Source organism: Porites lutea, chromosome 6, assembly GCF_958299795.1.
Source record: "Porites lutea chromosome 6, jaPorLute2.1, whole genome shotgun sequence".
Classification (NCBI taxonomy): Eukaryota; Metazoa; Cnidaria; class Anthozoa; order Scleractinia; family Poritidae; genus Porites; species Porites lutea.
The window spans coordinates 32,676,292-32,697,986 of record NC_133206.1 but is presented as its reverse complement, the minus strand read 5'-3'; the positions used below and the strand labels follow the sequence as shown (position 1 = coordinate 32,697,986).

At 38.9% G+C, this 21,695-nt stretch overlaps 1 long non-coding RNA gene across 1 annotated transcript; it reads right to left on the bottom strand.

Moving 5' to 3' along the window:
* Positions 1-7,479: 7,479 nt before the first annotated feature.
* Positions 7,480-21,364, bottom strand: LOC140940136 (uncharacterized). Its single transcript, XR_012166303.1, has 2 exons — positions 21,271-21,364; positions 7,480-7,719 (listed from the first exon to the last, which is right to left on the bottom strand). It is a non-coding gene; the product is annotated as an uncharacterized lncRNA (long non-coding RNA).
* Positions 21,365-21,695: the final 331 nt, after the last annotated feature.

Sequence of the window (21,695 nt, the reverse complement as noted above, 5' to 3'; positions counted from 1 at the left end):
GTGGAAACACAGTGTAATTTTAAAGCTGGATTTTAATAGCGGCGTACCACGGGCTTAAGTTTAGTGAGGTCATCAACAACTGAAGTTTTTTAAAATACAAAACTGAAGGTATGAGCACAAAGAATTGGTGAACATACGAACTTATTCTTGTTTTCTCGTCGTAAAGGATTAACACAACACGAGCTGAGCACAACAAAACTAACTTTGTTTTAGTTTATCTTGCTGGTGCTTATGTTGTGTTGAATTCGTAGCGCGGAAGAAGAGTTATAATAAGTGCGTGGTTTTCCTAAAGTTGTGCTTATGCTTTTGTTGTTGATGTCTTTACTAAACTGACGCTTGTGTTCATGTCGTTGGTAAAAACCAGCCTTTACTGCGCGTAATGTTTTACTGTGTCTGAGCCTTAAGGGGGGTTATCTGGTTCACTCAAGTAGTTGGATTACAAAGTAAACAGCACAGGTACTGAAGATAACAGTATTTTATTGAACGAATAAAGCTTGTCTCTGTTGTCCTTGTATTTACAATAAAAAAATACAAAAAAAAAGTAATCTAGCCTCCGCCGTCCCTGCAGGACTGCTTCCACTCCGCTCCGAGTCGGTGTTCATTCTTCTGTCCGCATTTGATATTCCAACTTTAAAATCCTGGTCTATTTTATCTGATCCCTTCATTCAAGCTGGGGGCAGTTGGACACTTAGAAAATTTGGCCGTTTGTCTCCAAGTGGGGAGGGCAGCGTGAAGGAAAGTGAGAGTTTGCTCCTCATGCCCTCAGGGTATCACTCAACTTTGTCACAATACCACACCACATTAATTCTGAATTAAAATTAGCCAAAACAATTTGTAGTGAAAACTATAATTTTGGTTTGAAAGTGCGTGTCTGCAAAGTCAATATATCGTGAAAAATATCCAGAGTCGTGGACAAGAAAAAAGAGGGTGCAAGACAGTGAAACTCAGTCTTCAGTGGGTCTCCGTCATCGATGCCCAGAAAATTGAACAAAGAATCGCGATGGTCTGACCGACCTTCATCCCACAAACTTCACCAAAAAGCACAAGTCAAAAATAATCTCTCCTCTGCGAAGCTACTGATACTGGATTTCTCTCGTCCTAGTTATTGTTTAGTATTTAGTGTTTAGACCTACATTAAAGGAAATTTGAAAGTGAAAATTACGTGGATTGTTTACGCGTCGTTTATTATTGAGGTTATTCTAAAGAGTCGAAATTATCTGAAAGTCATAAAGCGAAAGATTAAGAAGCACAATTTACGCAGTACTGCTACAGTGCCGCGTAAATTGTGCTTTAAATATTTCGTTTTATATCTTAAAATTGGTTGCCCTTATAATCTAATGTTGAATTCGTTTAAATAAGTGCCTCGTAGGTTCGCCGTCAAATTTCGCCAAGCTAAAGGGATTAAAGCGATCTTGCAGATGATTTAAAATTTTGCTTGTTTTGCTTTCCGTAGAAATAATTCGATTAATTCTCGCATTGAAATAAAGGTTTATTTCTACCTTAAGAAATTAGTGCGAAAGAAATGTGATGCTAGTAAAATTTAATGTTTCAGTTCCTTAAACAAATTTGGATTTGATAGCAAGTCTTTAAATCTTTATGTTTTTCTGCTTAATAATTATTTAAACTGTCCTGTCTTTAAGTTCCCACGAGATTCGAAGCTTTAGTCACGATGGTCACGTTAGCCGACTGTACCAGCACTGCGTGACGATCATGACAATAGCCCAAATAGCGTGGAAATACGGTCGTGACTGGAATGGATACTTCAAATCGGGATTCCGATAAATGACTGGAACTAGCCAAATATATAATTTTTAATATAACAAAATGATCTTAACTATATGGTTCCAGGCCTATATCCGAAACCCAAATTTGAAGCATCAATTGAAGTCACCACCGAGAAGGTGCCCTACAGCGTGAAAAGTTAAGACTTAGCAAAAATGTTTATTCTAGCTGTTTACTTAAGGCTATCCGAAATTTAGGTCAAGTTAACCTGATTTTTCACACAGCCCAAGGAAATCTATTCTATGTCCTTCTTAAAAATAAGGATCTAGAGCAGATTACCACAGCTGTCTGATTAATCAAGTATTTCCTTATTTCGAAAATGGTTTAGTATCTAAAGCTGATATTATTAGTCTAACATCAACAGCCATGTTTGTTTGCCCATTGTTTTCAGTTGACCAAAAAACAATAGGTAAAAAAACCAGATGTTGATGTAACCGAAACTTAGTTTGATAAATTTGTTATAATCTGACGCAGGAAAAAGATGAAAATAAAATAAAATTTGGACCTATTTATGAGCGTTGTTTTGTTGTTACGGTTTTAGTTAAATTTTCAGCTAATCAGGTATGAAAAAGATGGAAATGAAATAAATTTGGACCTATTTATGAGCGTTGTTTCGTTTTACGGTTTTAGTTATTTTCAGCTAGTCAAAAAATATCAGTACAAAATTTGGCAATTATGGGAATGATTATATGCTATTTTTGTTTCTGTGCAATATTTTGGAGAGCTATAAATATTGTTAGGAAATGAAAAGCTTTAGGTTTAGAAGAGAAATCCTGAACCAGTTGCTCCCCCATGAGAGAGATTCTTAGTGACTATCAGCTCAATTTGATGTCATTTGTGAAAATCCACCCAAGCCAGACCAATGCCATTCAGTGCTCAGTTCTCTGCCCTCGAATCATCCGTCGACACACCTACTACGTGAGCCGGGGAGCACGTTCTTGCACCCCCGTTTTTCGTCCTCAACAGTGAAACATTCCCAGACATATTGTTTGCAGACAAGCAACTTTCTTGATCGAAATGGTTATTTATTATTTTTCCGGAAAAAGGCGTGGTATTATACCAAAATGAATGAATCCCTAAGAACATGAGAAGCAAACTCTCACCTTCCTTCACGCTGTCCTCCCCACTTGAACAAACAAACGGAACAAACGGCCAAATCTTCCAAGTGTCCAACTGCCCCCAGCATGAATTACAGGATCAGATAAAGTTTCCCAGGATTTCTCAGTTGGAATATCTCAGAGGACATCAGAATTCCCACCTTCTCAGATGCAGAGTTTCCACAGCCCAGCGGGGACGAGGTTGGCTAGATTTTAACATGACCTTTCCCAACTGATGGGCTCCTAATCTTGTGCGTGTGCCACCTGAGGCTGAAATTAAATAAGAACCTAACACTTTAAGTAGTAAATGCAAGCCCATTAGCACTTATTAAACATAATTGCCTTGTATCCTTGGTGTTACAACACAGCGCCCGGAAGGAAAAGGATGTAAAGAGTTAAACTATTACTAATAAATCTAGTCTGTTACTAGTTATATAGTGGCAGATCACTACCCGCAAAGAACGAAATTCTAACCTACACAGCTCCTATAGAGAAAAAAAAATAGGCAAAAAAATCATTTTGTTTAAATCCCTAGCCTGTTTCAGAAAGCAGGAACTTTGTAACACCAAGAAATGAAGACATACACATTATACCTACAGAGAGTTTAACAGAATGTTGTGATGGTGATCAATAGTCTGGAAACCTGGAATGTGTTGAAAGCTTAATTCTTAAACTTTTAAAAGGCATTGCACTAATGCACATCTGAGCAAGAAGTGACATTAACAGACCTAACTTTTCTTTCTAGATTTAGACTAAAAATGCAAGTTTGAGGTACCATGTAGACCAGTGATCACCTTAAACAGTAAAATATATATATATATAACCTGAAAAATAATTATTCTGGGATGGGAGGCAGTGGTTTGTATTAACCTAACATGGTAAATCTATGAATCCATTAGTTATAGGTAAATATTGTGCACTCCTTGGTTTGTTTTGTAGTTGTTTTTCTCCTCTTTGAAAGTGCCTTATTGTTTGAAGGAAAAAATCAAAACTTTCGTTTGTCTGTTGAAAAAGTTGATGGAAAAATGTATTCAAATGAGAATGATTCAATTATGAACAATTTTTGCTGCTTGTGGCTTAATTCAAGCCAATTGGAACTTAATTCGAGGTCTTGAGTGTGCTAATGAGCTTGCTGTATGTTAGGAAATAATATGAAATCCCATTGGCCATTTTCACCATGGCTTCACTTGACTTGCAATACTCCCAGAATTCTCATTACTTTCCCTTACGTTAGCTTATTTAAATCCAGTAATCCCAGCAAGATTAAAACAACAATAGCCTAAACTGACCCTTGAAAAACTACAGGATTCTGGTTGACAGTTGCAGTCATGTGGTGCCATTCTGCAAATGGCTGACTGATTATTGTAAGCAAAGGAAGCATTATTACCAATCAAATCCCACCAAAAAAGAAAAGTGGTCACATTTTAAGAGGAGAAAAAAAATATATATACTTTCCTGATTTCATCCCCCAGATAAATTTATACACTGCATTAATTTGTTTTTCAAAATAAGATAAACTATAAATATTTAATACTGTAGCTAGCTGATTTGTTTTTCAAAATAAATTTGTGACTTCCCCTCAAAACATTTTTGTTACCTTTGAGTTTAAAACGGTTGAACACTTATTTTATAAATTATTATTATTATGCCCACTTTTTAGTCGCTTCCTTTGCTTATAAATCAGTAAAAACACCCTGCTAGGAAGATCAAGATGCCTAAAAGTGGTATTTTTCCCAGATTACTTGTCTAATTAAGTTAATGGGAGATGTAGAAGACAGGTAATGCCTGTGACCTCCTTTAAGATCTTGACAGCAAGGTGTTGATTTTCATTACAATGTCCAGTAATAATTTCTAATAATGAATAAATTAATCAATGTTCCCAACTAGTTATGCCTAGTAATGTTAAACAAGATTCCATTGAGCAGATTAAAAAATAGGTTCAGCAGCTACAGGATTAATTAGAATGATGTCAATTAGAATAGAGACCTTATGTTAATTACTCTACTTGCTGCTGAAAACAGGCAAGTTATTGCTTTTAATGACACAAACTGGTAAATCAAATTATTTTTCCTAAATTGCTGGCCAATTAAACTGATCAGTCATCTAATTCATACTAAAATCTTGTAACTTCAATTTCTGAAAAAAGGCAGTTACTGTAGACTAAAAATAACCCAGATATGAATGCATCCAGCATGTGTCATGGAAACCCTTGCCCAATTTCAGAGTGAGGAATTTTGACTTTCCTGGCCAGCTACCTTATTTAAGACCTGAATTGCGGTGTTCTTCGTCAAGGTGAAAAATGGTAACTAACATAATCAATTTCAGACCCTTGTTACAGAAGGAAAAATACTTATGCTATTTCAGACCCAATTTTTTTTAAAATTATTGTTGTAGAATCAATTCTAAAATAAATACACCCAATTTTACTAATACCTAAAAGGCTAAAAACAAAAACTATGGTGTCGCATAGGCCTATCATTTGTAGCCTTAAGGGAGTACCCCCAGCCCTTGAAATTTCTAGAGGAAGGAAATATATCTGAGAAAACATAATATTTGGTCCAAGCTATTTATGCTTTGGCAACCATCACCTGAATTGACAGATACTAACAGACAAGCTTAGGAACTGCTGGGAGTGAAGTGAGAAGGTAACCATAGAAACCGGCAACCAGAAGCCTCTACAAGTGGACCCACTGATTTACTCTCAAAATATTGTTGGCGAAATTTGTTGCACTGATGGTTGCCAATAACCAGCTGATCATGAATTACACTCTGTAAGTGAGATATAATATTATTTTTATATCAACCAAATAAACAAGTTTCAAAAATAATTTACTGCTCAATGAAATCTTGTTGACAGAGGCTTAAAAACCTTATTAAGTGGCTGTACAAACAATTATCTATGAATAATTTGCCACTATTTAAGAGCAAAACTTTACACTCCTAGTGAGCTATCCAGTGAAATGGTAAAAAATGCTGATACCAGTTAGTGTGATGTCTTTGCGATTTTCACCGACCTAATGTATGTAGATGCAGATAATTGACATTTTGTAATGGCTTTGTTTGTACAATGGTGGCACACACACTGGAATTGTTATAACCTATTATTACTTTCAGACAATCAATAAATACATTCAATTTGTTGCATGACTGAAATTAAGTGCCTAGTGATGTATGTAAATTTTAAAGATGTTATGAATAATAAATATTCATCTGGTTCCTAAATCTCCTGATGTGCCCTATAAGATGTTTTTCAACACCTTACAGATTATGATCTCTAAGACTCTACCGAGGAACAACGTTTTTCAGTCATGAACAACAATTGGGCAATTAAATGATTGCTTAAAAGTAATAAAAAAATGTGATATAAAATGGTTAAGCTGCTAGCCTTGTGTGAAAAAAAGTTTAGTGAATGGGGGTTGTGGAACAACAGCTGGGTGAAAAACCTCCCCGTACGTCCACTTGCTCCTAGGAGGAAAACCCCAGGCCAGCTGTACCCCGCATTCAGACCTCCCGGGCAGGGTCAAAAATTTGCAGTTTTGGTCATCTATGATATATTATTATATAATGGAAACCAATTGCCTTTCCGTTAGTGCTACCTAATATTTTATGAGGGATGGTGAAATGGTGAAATCAGAGCCTTGCCCGGATGCTCAGGCTAAAAAATAAAGCTTCTAAAAATCTCTGTTAAGACAAAAAATCCACGACCCAAAAGGAAACTCAAAAAATGAGACTGATGATGAAAGTTTCCGGAATAATTTCCTGGGTACCTATTCACCACCCCTTTTATGGATTTCCCGCTTCTTAATAATAGTTTTGTAAATTATTTTAAAAGTAATCATCACAAATATTACGATTGATGATGTCTTAGAAACCATAATATGAGCTTGATGTTAAATAGTCATACCATACCTTACCAAACCATAATGCAGCCATATGAACAAGTCCTAACCAGTCTCCCCAACAAATATAACGAGCCATATACCAAACCACACCATAACAGATACCAACAGCTTCATACTATCCATCACCTTGCCTTTCCAGGCACAGTTTTCTATCATAAAAAAACCTGTCATAAGTATCAATTTGCTATCACTTGTTAAGCTCCTATTATCTGGAATGATATTCCGTTAACTGTGCGCAATAATCTCACAGCAAGTAACTTTAAAAAAAACTTAAGACTGTATTTTTCTGAGTAGTTAATTAGCCTACACATAATCTGTACACCTTAGGAGACTATACTAGGTGTATTTGTTTGTATTTGTTTGTGTGGTTTATAAGAATTATTAGTTGTTTAAATATTTGAAATTAGTTGCCAAGTATTGTATTTCAGTTGTAAATTTTTTCTGACTGACCTTTTCTTTCTTGATTTAATTGTATTGTAATTATTTTAGTTAAAGCCTTCTTCTATTCCTGTAAATTCTTCATGTCTTTTTTTGCTGACCTTAGGCCATTTAAGCCCCCGGCTTTGGCTGTTCTTGTGTATTTTTTCGTCCAGTGTGTGATATGTATTAATAAAGTTAAGTTACATCACAGATGCTTGACGTTGAGTTCGGTCATGAATGTAGTTCAGTCTAGTTATTGTTTGGTTGATGTTACTAACCTCGAAGTCTAGCCTCTACGCAGTCCATTTTCCATACCAGCTGCCAGGAGCTCAATGTTGAATCTAGCACTTATTTCGTTATTGTTCCCAATGCTGGCCTCTAGTTCATTCCATATACCAAGAGCTATACCTTTTTTGTACCACAGTAACAGGACCTTGTTGTATTCTCCATCATGATGATGTTGTTGTTGCCTTTCCACTTTCAATGTAAACTTGGTTTACCACCATTCCTTTCCCTTTCTGCCTGAAAAAAAAAAGAAACATGACTCACTAAATGTAAATTTAAGTTACAAAATATATGAATTTTATTTACTTATTCCACCTGACTATGTAAATCCCCTCAAATTTATCTTAAAAAGCTAACATCATGCAATGCCAGCTTTTTACAATAAAAAGTTAAAATCAAGAGATGGTGCATGCCTGTAAGAATTAAGCCAGGCTCAGAAAAACCCTCTCTTCCAAGGGCATAGCTACCTGAATGCATGGCATAAATGTGCATATTGAAAACGTTCAAGGGAAAAAAATAAAAATATGAAAGGTTTCAACCTATGAGTCATTTAACGAGTAAGTTGAGTATGATCATCTGGGTGAACATAGTTCTGAATAGGACGGTTGTTGACAGTAACTGCTGTTTCAACAATGTGTGCCGTAGTCATTTACAGAGTCATGCACAGGTTGTTGAAATGTCAGTCACTGTCAACAATAGTCCTATTCAGGATTACAATCACCCAAACGATCATACTCAACTAACTAATGAAAAAGGAAAAATACAAAACAAAACAAAAATAGAAAGACAATACAATAAAGAAAAGGAAATATTAAAATAAAAGGTAAAACTTAAAAAATATAGTTTGCTTTTTAACTCTGCTTGTTTCTTTCCGGTATTTTTTCTTACAAAGCGCAGATACAGGAGAGTATGAGGCATGGATGACAAGCATGACTAAGGAAACTAGGCTGACTAGAATGACTGGGGAGACTGGAATGACCAGGATGACTGGGGGGGACATTGAAATGACAAGGAAAACTGGGATATCTAGGGTGACTGGGATGACATGAAAGAGTAAGGATGACTGGGAAGGCTAGAATTACTAGGATGACTTAAGAAAACTGAGATGACAGGGATGACTGGAGATGTCTACGGATGAATGGGATGTCTGGGGGTGATTGGGATAACTGCGATGACTGAGATAACTACAGATGACTGGGATGACTATAATGATTATATGACTGGCATGATTGGGATGACTGGGGATTACTGGGATGACTACAGATGACTAGCCATGACTGGGGTGACTTGGGATGACTGGAATGAATCGGATGACTGGGATTACTGTGGATGACTTCAGATCACTAGGATGACCAGAGATGACCAGGATGACGGGGATGGCAGGGATCACTAGGGATCACTAGGGATGACTCAGTGGGGTGACTAGGATGACTGAGATAAGGGGGGATGGCTAGGGATGACTAGGGTGACAAGGAATGACTGGGATGACTGGGATAACTAGAGACGACTAACTGAAATCATTGGGATGGCTGGGATGACAAGACAAGACAAGACATCTTTAATTCAGTAAACACCCGCATATAAGAACACAAGATTTCGGGGTTCAGGCTGAGCTACAATCCCAGTCATAATTAAGGGAAAACAACCACCCTCTACCACAGCGGACCACCAAGGAATCAGTTTCTTCCTCTGACAATGCCAACAATGCTTTGTATTGAAACCCACCAACCATGAGTGAGGTTTGTGATACACCAATCACTAACAACCATGGTGGTACAAATAGTTTGACTCAGTAAATCGACACTATCGCCTGATGAAGACCTGCAGTGTGCGGTGGAAACGTCGCGATCAATATCAAAGTGACAATCATGAGACAAACTACAAAAACTAAAGCCTTTATCATAATATTGTGTACAATTTCTTGGCACACAGTTAGCCTAAAACGCTACTTGTAGCATGTGTATTCTTATCTATAAAGTCATTTATGGAATAACACCTACTCCTACTCCACTTCGTAATCTACTGACGCTTAGAAGTAAATCACGTAATTTATGGGGCGAATTGATTCTTGTACAACCTAGAGTTATCACCACCAAGTATGGACTAAACACCTTTAGGTACTACGGACCAAAAATCTGGAACTCTCTAAATGATGAACTCAGAACTTCTCCGACCCTTAAAAAATTTGTAACATCCATCAGAAAGATCACCTTTGACGCATGTAACTGCTCTTTATGTAACTGTTAGACTATTGTTAATATTGTACCTTTTAGAATCACTATCTGTAAATAATATCGCATCATGATGTAAATAGTTTAATTCAAGTTAATTTCTTCTTTGTTTTGTTTTTAACCTCGACTCATTAGCTATTTAAGCTAGGAGCCTAATAAGCTCCAGACCCTCGAGTATAAATAAAGTTTTCAGTTTTCAGTTTTCATACTAAATCAATTCTACTACAAAACAGATATTACCAGAAAATAAGTAAAAAGCATAGAGAAAAGAAAAGAAAGGATATGTGTAATAAAGTCAAAAGCAAGAAAGACAAATCTGTTTAATGCAAGTTGTGAAAGGAGCTGAGGTTTGGGATTTTGCCATTTTATTTTTTGCATTATCATGGTTGCATCCAGGTAATCATCTTCCGTTTGCCTTTTAATCTTTCAAAGAGCGCACTGATTAATTATCATTTAAATACTTATTTTTGACATATCTATCACCACTCTAACAAGCATCTCGTTCCATAATTTAGCACCAATAATAAAATTGATGTACATTATTATTTTTTGATCAATAGGATGACTGAGATGTCTAGGGATGAATAGGGATAACTGAGATGACTGTGATGAGTAGGGATGACTGAGATGACTAGGCACAATAGGGATGACTGGGATGATAGGGTGAATGGAATGAGCAAAACTGGGATGGCTGGAATGACAACGGATGACCAGTATGATTAGGATGAATAAGGATGACAGTAAAGACTGGGATGACCAAAGATAATTTACATGAGTTGGATGACTATGAATGACTGGAACGACTAGGGATGAGACAAGGGATACCTGGGATGAACAGGGATGACTGAGATGACTGGGATGACTGTGATGACTTTGGAGGACTGAGATGACTTGAATAATTAGGATAATTTGGGGTGAGGGGCTGGTTGATTTTCGAAAAAATATATACATGTACATATGGAAGTGCATATAGGTAAGAAAAGAATCCTGCATAACTCCTCTGTCCAAAAAAACATTCACGCACATTCAATGGGCTGATAAAAAAACCTGCTCAAAATGCTTCCTGGGTTGACAGTATGAACTTCATTTCCCAACTGTTATGATAAAAAGATTTTGTATTAATTTTTGTACTTGCGTTCCGGCTAAGAAGGATTCACAGCATAAGGATCTTTTCCTCTCAAATGGCTTTTTCTTATCATCTAAAATAATTTGCATGTTTTAAAAAATCTTTGTCAGTATTCAGTTTGTGCTCAGCTTTGCCCATGGAAAGCTTTTTTGATGCTGTGGACACCCAGTGGCCATGATCATGAGGGCGGGAAAAGCCTTCTATTCCTGTTCACTGTTTCAGTCTTACAGGACTTAAACACAAAAGATGGGTAAAATCCTAACAATAGCGTAAAAAAGAACAGCCTGTATTTGGCCGTCTCTTTCAGGATGTTAAGAGATACTTCTTCCAAACAAGTGTATCGCATTTCAATACGTGATAATTGCCACGCAACATCGCGTGGCCGGTTGCAGATGAAAGTTTTTTCAAGTCACCGCATGAATGCGTTGCGGTTACAATTGACAATCACTTTTGTTTGCAAGCAAGTAAGTAATTTTCTCTTGAATTTAGTAAAGTGGTGATTAAGTTGCAAATCAGAGCTTTTCTGCCTGGGGCAACTGTCCACTGGTGTGAAATGATGATCTTGTCTTGCAAGTCAAGTTTCAGTGACTACTCACAAGGTAACAAAGAGTAGCACAGGGTAACACAGGGTAACACAGGGTAACATGGGGTAACACATGGCAACACAGAGTAACTAAGGGTAACATAGGGTAACAAAAGGTAACACAGGGCAACACAGGGCAACACAGGGTAACACCGGGGAAATGCAGGGTAACACAGAGAAACAAAGAGTAACACAGGGTAACACCGGGTAATACAGGGTAGCACAGAGTAACACAGAGTAACACAGAATAACACAGAGTAACTAAGGGTAACATAGGGTAACACAAGGTAACACAGGGTAACACAGGGTAACACCAGGTAATACAGGGTAACACAGAGTAACACAAGGTAACACAGAGTAACACAGGGTAACATAAGGTAACACAGGGCAACACAGGGTAACACAGGGTAACACCGGGTAATACAGGGTAATACAGAGTAACACAGAGTAACACAGGGTAACAAAGGGTAACATAAGGAAACAGAGTAACACAGGGTAAGACAGGGTAACCAAGGGTAACAATGGGTAACACAGGGTAACAAAGGGTAACACGGGGTAACACACACCAACACAGAGTAACTAAGGGTAACATAGGGTAACACAAGGTAACACAAGGCAACACAGGGTAACACCAGGTAATACAGGGTAACACAGAGTAACACAGGGTAACAGAGAGTAACATAGGGTAACAAAGAGTAACACAGGGAAACACAGGATAACACAGAGTAACACAGGGTAACAAAGGGTAAAACAGGGTAACACACGGCAACACAGAGTAACTAAGGGTAACATAGGGTAACACAAGGTAACACAGGGCAACACAGGGTAACACAGGGTAACACCAGGTAATACAGGGTAACACAGAGTAACACAGGGTAACACAGGGTAACACAGAGTAACACAGGGTAACATAAGGTAACACAGGGCAACACAGGGTAACACAGGGTAATACAGGGTAATACAGAGTAACACAGAGTAACACAGGGTAACAAAGGGTAACATAAGGAAACAGAGTAACACAGGGTAAGACAGGGTAACCAAGGGTAACAATGGGTAACACAGGGTAAGACAGGGTAACAAAGGGTAACACGGGGTAACACACACCAACACAGAGTAACTAAGGGTAACATAGGGTAACACAAGGTAACACAGGGCAACACAGGGTAACACAGGGTAATACAGGGTAATACAGAGTAACACAGAGTAACACAGGGTAACAAAGGGTAACATAAGGAAACAGAGTAACACAGGGTAAGACAGGGTAACCAAGGGTAACAATGGGTAACACAGGGTAAGACAGGGTAACAAAGGGTAACACGGGGTAACACACACCAACACAGAGTAACTAAGGGTAACATAGGGTAACACAAGGTAACACAGGGCAACACAGGGTAACACAGGGTAACACCAGGTAATACAGGGTAACACAGAGTAACACAGGGTGACAGAGAGTAACATAGGGTAACAAAGAGTAACACAGGGAAACACAGAGTGACACAGGGTAACACAGGATAACACAGAGTAACACAGGGTAACAAAGGGTAAAACAGGGTAACACAAGGTAACAAAGAGTAACAAAGGGCAACACAGGGTGATACAGGGTAATACAGAGTAACACAGAGTAACACAGGGTAACAAAGGGTAACATAAGGAAACAGAGTAACACAGGGTAAGACAGGGTAACCAAGGGTAACAATGGGTAACACAGGGTAAGACAGGGTAACAAAGGGTAACATGGGGTAACACACACCAACACAGAGTAACTAAGGGTAACATAGGGTAACACAAGGTAACACAGGGCAACACAGGGTAACACAGGGTAACACCAGGTAATACAGGGTAACACAGAGTAACACAGGGTGACAGAGAGTAACATATGGTAACAAAGAGTAACACAGGGAAACACAGAGTGACACAGGGTAACACAGGATAACACAGAGTAACACAGGGTAACAAAGGGTAAAACAGGGTAACACAAGGTAACAAAGAGTAACAAAGGGCAACACAGGGTGATACAGGGTAATACAGAGTAACACAGAGTAACACAGGGTAACAAAGGGTAACATAAGGAAACAGAGTAACACAGGGTAAGACAGGGTAACCAAGGGTAACAATGGGTAACACAGGGTAACAAAGGGTAACACGGGGTAACACACACCAACACAGAGTAACTAAGGGTAACATAGGGTAACACAAGGTAACACAGGGCAACACAGGGTAACACCAGGTAATACAGGGTAACACAGAGTAACACAGGGTAACAGAGAGTAACATAGGGTAACAAAGAGTAACACAGGGAAACACAGAGTGACACAGGGTAACACAGGATAACACAGAGTAACACAGGGTAACAAAGGGTAAAACAGGGTAACACAAGGTAACAAAGAGTAACAAAGGGCAACACAGGGTGATACAGGGTAACACAGAGTAACACAGGGTAACAAAGGGCAACACAGGGTAACACAGGGTAACAAGGGGGTAAAACAGAGTAACACAAGGTAAGACAAGGCAACACAGAGTAACTGAGGGTAAGATAGAGTAACACAAGATAACAAACAGTAACACAGGGTAAGAGAGGGGAACACAGGGTAACAAAAAGTAACACACGGTAACAAAGGGAAACACAGAGTAACACAAGGTAACACAGAGTAACACAGGGTAACACAGGATAACACAGAGTAACACAGGGTAACAAAGGGTAAAACAGGGTAACACAGGGTAACAAAGGGTAACAGAGACAACACAGAGTAACACAAGGTAACATAAGGTAACACAGAGTAACACAGGGTAACACAGGGTAACACAAGGTAACACAACAACAACAACAACATAAGCTTTATTTACATGACTATAATTATGTAGGTACCGTATTGCAAAAGCTTTAACATAAAGTTACAATTTATAACAATGATAATGCAATGCAATGATTACTACAGTCAATCAAATGTCATCAGCATGATTTGATAACAAATTAGTACGTAAATCATTACATAATGAGACAAATTTCAACAAATGTGAATTTACGGAAAAAATTATGTGAATTCATCAGTTTAAATATTAATTCTGTGTAAGATAGCTGATTAAAATCGACAAAATTTTGTTGGATTTGATTTTAGAATTTCTCCCTTGGGATTGAATATTTTGGACAATGGAAGAGAAAATGAAATTCGTCTTTAATTATACCAGAGTTACAAATAGGGCAAAATCTATCGTTGCGGGAAGTTCGATTATATCTTCCAGTTTCCATCATGAGTTTGTGTGTTAGACAGGACAACATAGCCTCCTACGCAGGCGTTTTTACGGGAGCTCGTTTTTCATCCCTCCCCACAAATGCCTGCTCATCCAAAGACAACATTCCTTTCCCATGCTCAGCCAATCACATTGTACTTTTCAAATTCTGGAAAGTTAACCTTAACCGTAAGGTAATCTGATAATTACTCAATCTGCATGAAACACTGGAAAAAGTTTCTAACCTCCAATAAATGTTAGATTTCGAGCGGCAAAAATAAGATTTAATCAAATTGTAGAATATTCCATGCACTTCATAACCTTAATGAAGGAAAGAAAAGAAGGAAAATGGTAACTGTAGGGTCATGTTTTAGTCGCCTTTAGCCTGTCAACACCTTATTGCACAACTGTTTATTGGTCACTTACCACGAAAATAAAACAATGGGAAAGGAATGTTGTTTCCGGCCGAACAAGCATTTGTGGGGAGGGATGAAAAATGAGCTCCACTTAAAACGCCTGCGTGGGAGGCTAAGGGCAACACTGCCTAACAGAGGGTAACATAAGGTAACAAAAAGTAATGGGAAACAAAGAGTAACACAGGGTAACACAGGGTAACACAGGGTAACAAAGAGTAACACAGGGTAACACAGGGTAACACAAGGTAACACAGGGAAACAAAGAGTAACAGAGGGTAACACAGGGTAACAAAGGGTAACGCAGGGTAACAAAGGGTAACAGGGTAAGACAGGGTAACAAAGGGTAACACAGGTACAGTACCGTTCAAAAGCAAGTTGACAGTCCATTGCGAGTCTCGATTCTCTTCTCGATTCCTGCACGAATAGAGAATCGAGAATCGAGAACAAACTATCGAGAATCGAGTCGAGGAACGAGTCTTGCAGGACAGAAAACAAAAGATTCGCCCACGACTGGATAATTTTGTACGGCTGTAACACAACGCGGCATGGGTATACAGTCGACCTCTGATAACTGGAACCCTCACTAACTCGAACCAAAATCGATTTCCCCTGGATTTCCGTCATGCATTCACTGCAATTTTACCCTCGGTAATTCGAACCCCACTATAACTCGAACTCCCGCTTACACGAACCAATTTTCGTTTCCCCTCAGGTCATTTTCTATACGACTTTAACCTCGATAACTCGAACCATGTTTTGAGCCCCTAAAAAGTCGGGAAAAAAGCCGTCTACTGGCGTCCGAAACATAGAATTTTTGAATTCCGATTGACGTGTTGTAGGAGTATAGTTTACTAGTGGAGGCTAATGTTGATGGTCACACGCTAACGTGAAGCAGCTTTACTTCTCAAATCAGTAAAACGCATGCTCTATTTAGGCTTTGTTTTGTTACGTTACGTTCTCATTTATAATCTAGAAGTATTTTTTAATTTTCACTCGATATTTCCACAATTAAATGTGATTAAAATGTTCACTGTGCAGTAAAAACTGTTTTTTACCTTACTCTCGGCTATTTTCTTCGAGCTCCAGATAACTCGAACTTTTTTCGATTTCCCTTGAAGGTTCGAGTTATGGGAAGTCGATTCTATTCGTGCCGGAGACTGTATACTCGAAATAAGACCAGTTCAAGTTATAAAGCGAATGTTTCTTTAAGGACATCATAAATTGGTTGTCATTTAATACACCAGCAAGCTACTATCTTGTTTAACAAATTGTTTTAAACTAACAAAAGCGCTCTATATTTGCATAATTGTGCCCAACTTCATCTACTGCATCCCAGTCACCCTTGTCACCACAGTAATCCCATTCATCACAGTCATCCCAGTCATCCTAGCCATCCAATTCATACCAGTCATTCTGGTCATCCCAGTCATCTAAGTCATCCTTGTCATCCCATTAATGCCATTCCTCACAGTCATCCTAGCCATCCAATAGACCATTTTCGCTATATTAAAATTCATACTTGGCTCCGGGGCTCGGGGGAATAAAACAAAAGAAATGTGTTATTCATTGCTGAGCCTCAAGATGATTTCTTTTGTTTCATTCCACCAAGCCTCGGAGCCAAGTGTGACTTTTAATATAATATTACCAATGGGTCTATTCATACAAGTCATCCTAGTCATCTAAGTCATCCTTAGTAGTCATCCCAGTTGTCCCAGTCACCCTATTCGTCCAATTCATCTCAGTCCTTCCAGTAATCCTAGTCATTCTAGTTGTCCCACTCATCCTAGTAATACCAGTCATCCTACTGTTTTCGTAACGGGAGTTCGTGGATAGCTGGGCCAGCCGAGATTTTGAAGAAAAACAACTTTAACGAATAATAACCTGAGTGAATGGGGATGTTGTGTATGAATCAACGAAAAGTCCACACAATTTTTGGGGGCCAAAAGCGCATGCGTCTGTGAAGAGCCGTACCATAAGTGAGCGAAATGAGTTTTCGATCTAAATATATAGGTAGATTTCCTAAGGCAAAGTTAGGTTGATTATTTCCGGTGGGGTTATAGGGCGGTGAGAGATGGCCAACTCTCTGAAGCCTGCTTGACTAATCCGTGCGGATCCAACTTACCGGGGGGGGCTGTTGAGCTTGCTGACGGTCACCAAACTCCGGCCCAGCAAGTGCAGGGAGGTGCTCGAACTATTAACTCGGTCCCAGAGGTTAAATGGGAACCTCGGCACCAGAGGTTAAACGGTTACCTCTCTCCCGGAGGTTAAATGGGAAAAAAATGGCCACCAGAGCTGCCTCCCTGACGGGGTTTTTGCTATTTTTTGTGACGTGTCACGCTGCAAGAGATGTAACGCAATGTCACGCAATATGTATATTTTTTACCCGGGGGGCTCACATATGAAAGGGGCGGGGATGCTCGTCGGAAATTTTGAAAAACCCCTAAAGGAGAACAACCTGGGTGTGGGCCAACTTTTTTTTTGACCCCTGAAAGAGACCATTTTGTTACAATGTTCTTTAGTTATTGATCTTACAGAAAAATTTTATTTCATGAATTGAATAAATAACAGGAACTGACTATCAAATATATATCTTCGCGTGCAACCCTAAAAGAGACCTTTACGCCTTAATATAATGACGTTTTGCCCAGAACACCCTAAGTGAGACCAAAATCCGAAATTTACACGCCTAAGCAAGACGGCGAACATCCCCGCCCCTTTCATACGGGGGTTCCCCCCCCCCCCGTACAAGCAACAGCATGTTTATTTTGTAACGTCAAATGATTCTGGGCTTACCCTGTCGCTTGCTTTGATAAAGATCAGCTGTACACGTCCGTCCGTAACATGACTAATCTTTTGCTCTGAAATTGCTTTCGTGATCCTTGAAAACCTTCGTGAATCAAAGGTTTTAATTCTACTAGGAAATTTAGCGCGTTGATTAAAGTTTGGGCCCTTTGAGATAATCTCTCGTAAGTCTCTCTTGTTTCTTCCGCGATGGAACATGATACACATGAACTTTTTCTGTTGCCTAGCACGTGACTGCAACTACCGCGATGAAAACTTGCACGATGTTAATTTCAAAAGCGGATTGTATTGCACGAGACAAAACATTGTTTTCAAAGCCCCTGGACGTTTCTGAAGTTTTCGAAACTTTTATGTACGCAATCACGTCTCAAAAAAAACAGAGGGCGAACTATCAAAGGGAGGTGCTATCGCATATCGCAAAAACAGCAATTCTAGTCAAGAGGTCAAATTACAAAGCAAGTTGTCAGCGAAAAAAAAACACCCTCACATTGTAGACACCGATAAACAACTGCGATAATGCCGATGGACATTCACAAACAGGCAATCGAAAAAATATCGGCGAGTAAAATTCGAAAGCAACGAGAAGCGCCTTGAGACTTTGTTTACACACCGTTTTGGATTTTACAGATAAAAAGACGCCTAAAGTCGTTCCCGTGGAATGCATTGGTCTAGGGAAGCATCACTGAGTTCTATCTGAATTTGGCAAAATAAAGGAAATCGGAAAGATATAGTTTTAAATAATGTTCCAATGTTTTAATCCGAGATGAAAGTTAATATTCCAAGAAGCTCTTGATCCGGTTAAAAATTAAATTCCAATGTGTTTTTAAGGTCTCAAAGTTAAAAACGTTCCAACGGTTATCGATGAGCATCGAGAGTAGAGAGCAAATTACTCGAAACAAACCCTTCATAATCGTTTGTAAACAAAGGCCGTTCCGGTTTGATGAGTCTTGGAGGAATCGAGAATCGCCGAGACGCAATAATCGAGAATAAATTATCGATTCTCGCGAGGATCAAGAATCGAGTGTCAACTTACTTTTGAACGGTACTTTAATACAGGGTAACAAAAGGTAACATAGGGCAACACAGAGTAACAAAAAGTAACACAAAAGAGGGCGCTAAAAAATATTTTTCCTTTTCTGTGCTATGAGGACGCGCTCAAGAAATCAGGCTCAATTTTGCTGCGCCAGAAGAGGGAGGATGCGTGCATAACATTTCTCAAGCGAAGTTACTCTTCTTCCGACCTGCGACGAAACTTAGTGCCGCGAGTTGCACACACAAGACCGTATGCCCCTAGAACAGGAGAATCTGTTTCTGTGCCTGCCTCCTCAAGAACTAACAGAATTGGAAATTTTTGCACCATCAAATATCAGAATCACGTTTAAAATAGCCAAATGTGATATGTCTTAACATTAACAGTTATATTTACGTGTCATAATTCCGAAGTATTAGTATGTACTTAATGACCTGCCTTGTAATTCAGTTTATGCCGCAAAAAGGTTGAATAAACGATCACTATTATTATTATTATTACAGGGTAACAGAAGGTAACACAGGGAAACACAGGACAACTTAGAGTAACACAGGATAACACAGGGTAACACAGAGTAACACAGGGTAACACAGAATAACACAGGGTAGCACATAGTAACACAGGTAAACACATGGTAACACAGACTAACACAGTGTAATACAGGGTAACACAGGGAAACACAAGGTAACACAGAAGAACATAGAGTAACACGGGGTAACACAGGGTAACACAGTAACATAGGGGAACACAGGGGAACAGGGTAACACAGGGTAACACGGGGTAGCACAGAGTAATACAGGGAAACACAGGGTAACACACGGGAACACAGGGGAAGTGTTCTACTTTCTGAAAAAATGTTGCGGCCAGCTGGCCCCCAAGCCTTTTCATTTTTGGTCGCCAGAACAAGTATTCTTGTAGCCAAAAATTATATTTAAGAACTAATAGACTTAACATAATAAACTTAACATCTTTTACTTATCCTTAATAGAGAAAGAATGCTTTAGACTTCCTTTGAACTTTAGTTCGAACGGTTTTTGCTGGAGGCTCCATTACCTGCCGATGTTCGGGAAAATGAAACCGCACCCAAGCGTAAATCTACTTAAGCATGTATTCAAGCAATAGAATATACATTTTGATAAACAACTTTAGGAATCAAAAATAACTTATTTCTGTTATTAAAGAACAAAATCTGCAAAATTTGTTTTGCGTCCCATGTATTTGAATGTTCAGAAATGAACATCGGTGAAACTTGATCTATTTCTCGGTTGCCTAGCACGTGATCGAAAGTTTCCAGAAAGAGGAAACGTCGCTAACGGCGTCGGGATGTATGTATGTATCCCTGGGATAGGTAGGAATGACTGAGATAACTTGAATGACTGGGAGGGATGACTAAGGATGACTAGAGATGGCTGAAATGAATGGGATAACTGGGATGAAAAAGGATGACTATGGAGGACTGGGATGACTGCAAATGACTAGGGATGACTGGGATGACCATGCATTGCTGGGATGACTGGAATGATTGCCATGAAAAGGGATGACTGGGATGACTGGGATGAGAAGGATGACTGGCATGATAAGGATGACTGGGATGAATGGGATGACTTGAGATGTCTAGGGGTGACTGGGATGACTAGTATGACTGATGTCGCTATGGGATGACTAGTATGACTGATGTCGCTAGGATGTCTGTGATTGGGATCCCTAGGATGACTGAGGATGACTGAGGATGACTGGGGATGACTGAGGATGACTAAGGATGACGTGAGATTATGGGGATGACAGGGGATGACTGGGATGATTGGGATGTTCGAGAAGAATGCGATGACTGGGATTTCTAAGGATGACTGGGATGACTAGTGACGACTGGGATGATTGAGATGACTACGATTGAATGGCATGCCTGGGTGCCTGAGAAGAATAGAAATGAAAGGGAAAAACAATTTCAACAACTCCGAGATCGCTTCAATATTCACTCAAATTTGCGCCTACGTTAGACAACTTAAAAAGTTTTTGTTGGACACGAAATTCAGGGATTATAATATAGCACAATGATCAATTGTGGCATAGAAATTTTTAAAGAAAATCTATCGACGAATTTTGTTTTAATCGCTGTTTTCGTGAAAGTAGCCTTTAAAATTACAAAAAGAGCTCAGCATTGCGTTTTACCCTGATTCACACGTTTTCATTTTCAAATTGGAATAAACGCAACAAGGTTTGAAAAAACACAAATTCTTTTTAAAAGTGACGTCAATTCGTTTCCGTCACCGTCCTAGATGCTAAAGCTCCCTGGTACCTCACAAGAAGGCAAGGTTGAAAAGGTCTTTGATCAAAGCCCACAGAAATCATAAATAAAAATCATACTTACAGTCACTTTGTTCTTGTTTTCTCTTTCCCTTTGCTTGTGTTCCACTAGTGCTTTATCTTTTGTGGCTGCTGCATGTTCTCTGTTGTACACTTGACTGTCAAATAAACATAAAAATGAATTTAATTCATTAGCCAACCAAGACTGCCTGAAGCACTACACTATCAGTTTTCTGGACAAGATACAGCTTTTAGGACAATGAAGACTAAATAAGGAAGCCATGTATGGGTTCAAACGAAAACGGCAGAATTGGCAGCAGAACTTTTTCTAGGAATTGGCCCCTAATGTCACATGGTCCCCTTTCAAAATAATTATAATTATTACAGCATTGTTTTCAAATCAGTCTGTCCCATTTCTGATGTCTGACGTCTTATGTCTGATGGCTGATGTCTTATGTGTAAAGTTCGATGTCCGATATCCAATAATCT